This window comes from Macrobrachium rosenbergii, chromosome 47 (assembly GCF_040412425.1).
Source record: "Macrobrachium rosenbergii isolate ZJJX-2024 chromosome 47, ASM4041242v1, whole genome shotgun sequence".
NCBI lineage: Eukaryota > Metazoa > Arthropoda > Malacostraca > Decapoda > Palaemonidae > Macrobrachium > Macrobrachium rosenbergii.
This window is the reverse complement of record NC_089787.1, coordinates 24,033,807-24,041,119: the sequence shown is the minus strand read 5'-3', so window position 1 is coordinate 24,041,119 and position 7,313 is coordinate 24,033,807. Positions and strand designations below refer to the sequence as shown.

General features: G+C 36.3%; 2 long non-coding RNA genes across 2 annotated transcripts; both read left to right on the top strand.

Annotated features, from left to right (window-relative positions):
- The first annotated feature begins 2,311 nt into the window (after window positions 1-2,311).
- Window positions 2,312-4,640, top strand: LOC136830663 (uncharacterized). The gene is made up of 2 exons (XR_010850702.1): window positions 2,312-3,166; window positions 4,137-4,640. It is a non-coding gene; the product is annotated as an uncharacterized lncRNA (long non-coding RNA).
- A 281-nt stretch (window positions 4,641-4,921) lies between these two features.
- On the top strand, window positions 4,922-7,258 carry LOC136830662 (uncharacterized). Its single transcript, XR_010850701.1, has 2 exons — window positions 4,922-5,169; window positions 6,294-7,258. It is a non-coding gene; the product is annotated as an uncharacterized lncRNA (long non-coding RNA).
- The last annotated feature ends 55 nt before the right edge of the window (window positions 7,259-7,313 follow it).

Sequence of the window (7,313 nt, the reverse complement as noted above, 5' to 3'; positions counted from 1 at the left end):
AGATGCATGTGTTATTCCTTCGAGAGGTGTGAAGAAAATAGTTTGCTAAAGTGGGAAAATGAGAGCTGTTGAGGTCTTACAGAATTGAAAGTTTTTCATGCCACTGAAGTATGAACAAACTGGTTAATAGTAATTCAAAATTGAACTATAAGGACAAAATACTTAAGCTGGAGAATTGAGTGCAATATTGAAGAATCAACTTCTAAAGAGGCAATGGTATTATGTGGACAAAAAAGTAAAAAACACTGACCCCATGTATATAAGGTAGGAAAATTGAGAGAAAAAACTGACAATAAATAGAAGATTAGCACGGCCAAAAGCTTACATTCAATTGCCAGTTATTACAATGCCCAATTTTATGGCAATATTGGTGGTACTACCCCAAAATAGCGTAATGTAATGAACATCCTGCAGATATTTTGCCATTCAAGTTAAGTATATCTTAGTTTAATCAGACCACTGAGCTGATTAACAGCTCTCCCAGGGTTGGCCCAAAAGATTAGATTTATTTTTCGTGGCTAAGAACCAACTGGGTACCTAGCAATGGGACCTTCAGCTTATTGTGGAATCTAAACCACATGACGGGAAATTAATTTCTATCACCAGAAATAAATTCCTCTAATTCTTCATTGGCCATTCGGAGCGTTTATCATCATCCTGGTCATAAATCAGGTTGTTTTTTGACAAATTCTTCAATAAAATCAGTTAAAAAGTTGTCAAACTTAGGTATTTGTATTTCAATGTTCATGATTATCACAGTGTGGATGATAAATTAATCCTGTAGTGGCAAATGACGTCTTAAGTATTCGTGACTAAGGTGAAATCTAAGATTTACTAGTGAAGTCACCAGATGGATCTATTACCATGCATGGAACCCACGAGAGGCCGAGGTACTAGTGAAACGAGCTCAGTAATGCCAGGTAGGATTGGAGAACTGCAAGGAGTATATTTTAGAGTAGACAAAGCTGTATAAAGTGGCCCAGTTCACGCCCAACATAGCTGGGAGTAGCCATACACGGTGGATATGTTAAATTGAAATGTACCTTCACATGAAAGCTGAATGTTGTAATTTGAAACAAGGTAAAAGGGGAAAAAATGTGGCTTTCATTGGTGAATTGTTCATGGCTTGACAAATGCCGTACGTTTGACCCATAGAAAAATTAGGAAGTGCACTATTGCATGTTCTTACCTAAGAAAGAATATTTCCAGTAGACTTTAATAAAAAAAAAACCTGTTGTAACTTATGCTTTCCCTTGAGACGGTTTGTTTTACTCTAGTTTTATTAACTATGCATAAAGTTACGAGGTTTGCAAAACGAATTGTCTGCTTTATATGCCACAGCATGTTTTATGGCGCTTGTGGAAATAATTATCTTTGATCTCTTCACTTACATGGATGTGAATAACGTCACAATTTTGTGAACCCTGTCCTCGTTAGCCATTTGAGACTTCACCATTAGCTGGCAGAAGATGATAGGAAATTGAGACTGGAAATATTAGACTAGTGTATAGGTTTGAAACCCTGCATTAAAACGAGCCTTGAAGCTTGCAATGTGCCCTTCCAGTTACGTAAGAATGGCGAAGATATACAATGGGCACATTTCGATTGGAGTAGCTTGCTTTTTATTCAATATTTTACTTTGGTAAACGGCTACTTACTGGCCATAAGAAAAATTAGCTTTTATTCCAGTTAGCAATGTCAGTAGCAATGGTGGTTTGAAAATGGCAGTGAATTTTGAATTTTAATGGAAGTGAATAATTAAGGTGCAAGTTGACATGACTTATTTGCATAAGATATTTGTAATGTTACGAGGATGGAAAATATCAAGTAACTCGATCTTGATCAAGAATAGTATTTTTGTTTTTGTCCATCAGTTATATATTTAATTAAAGCTAGAAAGAACCTGATTGAGAATATCAGAATTGTACAACGTACTTGTCAAGGAAAGTTGGCCAGTGACAAGGGAGCATTGAAGTTAGGTGTTTTGCCAACTGCATTCTTAACGTATACGAGAGTGAACGGAGTTAATTTTTCATTCATTCATTTCGTCTCTGTTTATTCTGCCAAGTAAATTTAATTCAACAAAAGATCTCAGTTCATGTTGCTGAATCTTGATGCCAAAAATATGCAATTTGTTTTAGATTTAAATTTTTGTTTTTAGTTTGGTCATGTTACGCAGGAATATATATAGCTCACATCGTATTACGTACCAGACTACTATGTGTATACACCTCGCTTACCACCTGAGAGGTTAAGAGCGATGCCAACTCGAGGAACAGTCAAAATTTAAATCGTTCATGTATAGCCCGACAGTCTGAGCCAGTAGACGTGAATCCATCAAGGATGAGGCGGTGTGACGTCATACGAGAAAGCTCTGTCTATTAATCGATAACTTCCAACAGCTGCAATGATCATTGTGCACGAAGCGGGAGAGGCAGTTAGCACTGCCTTAAGTTTGTGAAAGAATTTTTTTTCGATAACTGTATGTACAAATCAGTTTTATTGCGAAAATGTGAATTAGCGAAAGACTGCAAAAACTGTTTTTGGCCCTGTGAAGGTACAAGCGGCAATGAAACTGGAAACCATCCAAAACCCGTGAAACGGGGAAGGAGTTTTCTACGTTTTTAAGTTTTAGGGCCAGTGTTGCCCCTCGTGCCTTAGTGTGGACTCTTGCATCTCTGAAACGTTAAATAAAAAAGAATGTCAGGGTGGAGATACGGATTTGCAGGGGAAGACGACGACCGGTGTCGTTCATGCACAGTGTATTTGCATCGGCGTCCGATTGTGGAGGTTCTGGCTTACCACTGGTCCCTCTATTTCGACTGGGGCGACTACGATGCCACGTACGAGGCTGACGACAAGGACGGGTATTTGGTACCCAAGTGGAACCGGGGACGACCGGATAACCCAGAAGGATCGATAGAAATCAAAATCGGAACGGGTCGCTTCTCCCCGAAGAAAGTGAACGAAACCGCCAAGAGGAACAAGTTCAGCGGGAGACACTTCATCCTGACGCTCGTGAACTGCCAAGTGTGGGCGACTGAACTGGCTAAAATGCTGGGTTTGACAATCCCCATTCCTTGCAACATGATTCAGGTGCTGAGTCCGCCACTTGGACTAGTTCTAAGTGCTGCTCATTATTTGGGATTCTTCGGGAAGAAAACAAGTAAGTCTGCGATGAATACGAATCATTTTGCTGCGTGTGAGAGAGGGGCTGGGGGGTGGTTAGGGTGGAAGGGAAGAGGATGGATGTAATAATGAGTCATTGTCAGCCACGTGACCATACTGTTGTTTAGTGTTTGTTATACTAGAAATCATTATTACCAGAATTATAACTTAAGTATCTGTGTTGAAATTTGTTCATATCAAGAGTCCTATATTCTTTTACATTTTCCCATATGTCTTTATTCTTAATTTTTCTTAAACTTAATTTTTTATAAGTACTCTCTCATTTAACATGTCGAACGCTTTCATACAATTCGTTAGAATAACTTGAAATTTTTAAGTATTTCCAGCCCCAAAGGAACATAGCTATGCATTTGAGCCATTTATTAATCTTAGATATTTGAGCTCTGGTTAAAAAAATAAACAAGGTTCGGCTTTAATAATGTAAAGTTCACTGTGAAATAAAAGTTTAAGATGACAGTAGCCTACTCGTGGTATCATAAACTCTAAATCCAATGTTAGAAGGATAAATATTTACAGTATAGTGAAGAATTATGGGTAAAGCTAAACATATACTCTTCATTTGCAATCTTAGCAGCAAAATGATGACTATGTTGTCAATTTAGGTCAGTAAATTTGTCTATTACTTGGGCAAACCTGTAGTGATCGTTAGGAGATAATCTAATTAGTCTAGGAAACCTGCCTGTAGTGTTATTTGATTTTTGGGCATAATTTTCGAACCGTAATTTTCTGCACTAAATATGCGGCATATTTTAGACAATCCCTAATGGTGAAAACGAAACGGTTCGAAAATATGGCCTACGTATCAATAAGAATTGTGTTAATCATGACAAGTGAATATGCTCTATCGAAAACAATCTCTTAGTCTTCTCCTGATTTATCTGCTTGTTATTCAGAAGTCCATAACAAACATTGCGCATTGCATATATTTTGTATTTACTTTTGCACAGGTGGGAGTGGATGGAGCTAGGGAGACCAGTCGAAGAGTGACTGAAGAAGAAGAAGAAGAAGAATCCACTAGCTCAAGCAGGACCAATTGCCTAACTTACGTAACCATTATGTGACGAAGGTAATAAGGATCTGATGTAATAAGAATGCTTTACGAAGCTAATATTGAATACTATCATTCTAATGCAGTAAGATGTAATGGGTAATATGAGACATATCTTATACTGATTTATGTAAACATATTCACGTACACGCTTCCATAGATTACGTGATACGTACAGATACAAGCACGTAATATATACAATCATATGGGTGTGAATCTCGGGTGGTAACTTGTGATACTCCAAATGATAAATATTTAAATAATAAAATTTTAAGTTTTAATGTATAAAGGTTATATCGAGTATTTAAACTTTCATCAGAAGATGAGAGGAAATTAGGTTAACTATTTATTTAAAATGATATTTCTTATGAATAATATATGCTAATAAAATTATTGTTTACAAGTTCTTTTACTATCCACTGATCGTGTTTTTGCATCATAAATGATTCTCGCCCCTAAGAGAATGAATTTCCAAAAAGTGACCTGAGAAGGAATGTACCAATAGAAAGTCTCGGGTATCAATATTTAGGCTTAGCAGAGAATCCCCAGGTGGCCAGTAGGCCTAATTTGCTGAAGACCTATTATTGTTCCTAGTACATAACTCCAATTCTCCATTACATTGTCCACTGCCTTTCACTTTACTCGGCATCGAAAAGAAACATTACATAACGTGTTTGGGAAAGCTTGTTGCCAAGGGCCCAAGGGCAGGAGGTATTCGTTAGTGGGCAGGTCCCGTTCCTGCAAGGTCAGGAGGATTCAGGGGTGTGGGAACTCAGAACGCTGTAGCCCTCAGCAGCGGAAGGTTCACCGTCTGATCACTCGTCTTCCTAAAGGGGCGTCCACAATGGACGATCGTTACAAGTTGTACCTGCAGCAGAGGGCGTTGGAGGGAAAACAAGAACTCAGCGAGGACAAGATGGCCAACAATTTGGGTAAAGTTGGAAGATGTTAATTTTTCTTTGTGTGGGAAGTTGGTGGAAATACGACAGATGTTTAGGGATGCATGGGGTGCGCTCGCAAGCATTAACCCCGTTAGGGGAGATTCGTGTCGATGGCTTAATTATTCCTAGATAATTCCATGTTGTGTATACGTGACAGTAATCAACTATCAAAGAGGAAGACGAAGGAATTGTAAAGTTTATATGGACTTTATTAGTAAGCAGTACAGAGCTGCCCATCGGTAGTGAACAACGAAGAGTTAGCAACAGTAATGCGCAAGGTCTTTAAAGGGTACTCAAAGATAATGCGCACTTACGAAGTTCTTCAAGTTCCGGTCAGTTTGAAACAGGGTTTTGATACGCAGCTTTTTTATTTCGGCGTTTTCTGTGGATAAATTCATCCTTTATCAAGAAATGAGTAGCGAGGTGAAATATGCCTAAAGTAGAATCAATCAGTAATTTTCTTATTGAATAATTGAGGAGGAAAATATAAACAAAATAAAGGTGAATTATCCACTTAATTTCTTGTTAGGTGGGCTGTGGTTTTATTTTTATTAATTTGAGATAAATTGTGCTTTCGTATTTTGGTATAAATAATGAGTTATGTACCGTAAAGTTTAGATGCCTGTGGTGATCACAACTAAATTTAATTCACTTAGATTAAGGCATGTATATTATGTGTGTGTATGTATATATATATATATATATATATATATATATATATATATATATATATATATATATATATATATATATATATATATATATATATATATATATATATATATATATATATATATATATATATATACTATATATATATATATATATATACACATTTATATATATATATATATATATATATATATATATATATATATATATATATCTCAGGAATAAGCTTACTATTTCTTATACAAATACCTAACTTTTTTCCTTCCATAACTGCCCCCTCAAGCATTGGTTAATAACCATGCATTTGAAACTTGGCAATGATCACATTTTTGAGAGTGAATAAACTAACTTCTAAACGGCGTGATGAAATTAAAAAAAGAAATAATTTTAAGAGATGATAAAAGCAGAAAATAATAATAATGACATCTTAACCGCTTTTACAGAACTCGAATGATGATGAGCAGACGGATGAGGGCAGAACGGAGGCCGCCTGGTATAAACGGGAGGTCTCGGAGCCAGTGTAAACAAATCGTCTTCTCTCAAGTTTCTGCTGAAATTTCGATGCTCAAAATCTAAAATTTGTTCCCTCTGCGCGTAAAAATTCTAACTCCCATGTGATAGTTTCGATATTTTGTATGAACCGAAATTTTGATAATAGTTGATGGTAATTTTATTGACAGACTATTAGGTCTATTTGGAATATGTTCCTTGATGTGCATAACTTGATTTTTGTATTCAAACTTCTTCGATTTTTAATTTTAAGGAATTCACGTGTGGCAGTTTGACCAAGGAGCAGACTCACGGTTTGTGTTCTCGTTATGAAAGTCGCGAACCAAAGGCTTTAATCGGCTCCTTCGTGGCTGGAAGTTGAGGAACAATAATCCATGTGTGTCAAGAGTTTCTTGGACAAAGGTGTTGCACTCAGTTACCTCGACAGGTGAATTTATTTTTCCATCTCTTTTTTATTATAAAATTTAACGTTTGCTTGATTAATCTGTCGAGATTTCTGTTAATTGTAGTGTTAAGAGCTTCGTTTAATTGTAACTCGCATTTGAAAAACTTGCTGAAGCTGAAAAGGTTATGGGTTAAATTCTGCCGGAAATTTGAGTCCACAGTTATCCTTTGCTTATTGACATTTGAACATTTGTTATAACGGATGATAACATTTTTGTCAACAAAGATATTTCCTTGACAAATTAAGATTATATTCCCTGGTGAATTAAGATAATTTGCCTACTGTTTAGCATTCATCTAGAATAAGTTCCATGTAATTTTAATCCAGATTTCTGTGACAGTTATTTTGTTGACACTGATGTACTTAAGCTTGGCTGTCAGATATTTCGGTATAGTGCTTTTTGGTTCTACAAATAGTGTTCAATAAATCTTGCAGTTTTCTCCTTACTGAAAAGTATTTTTTCATCAGCCTCATCACAGTTTAGTCTGCTAAGACAACAGTTTATGTA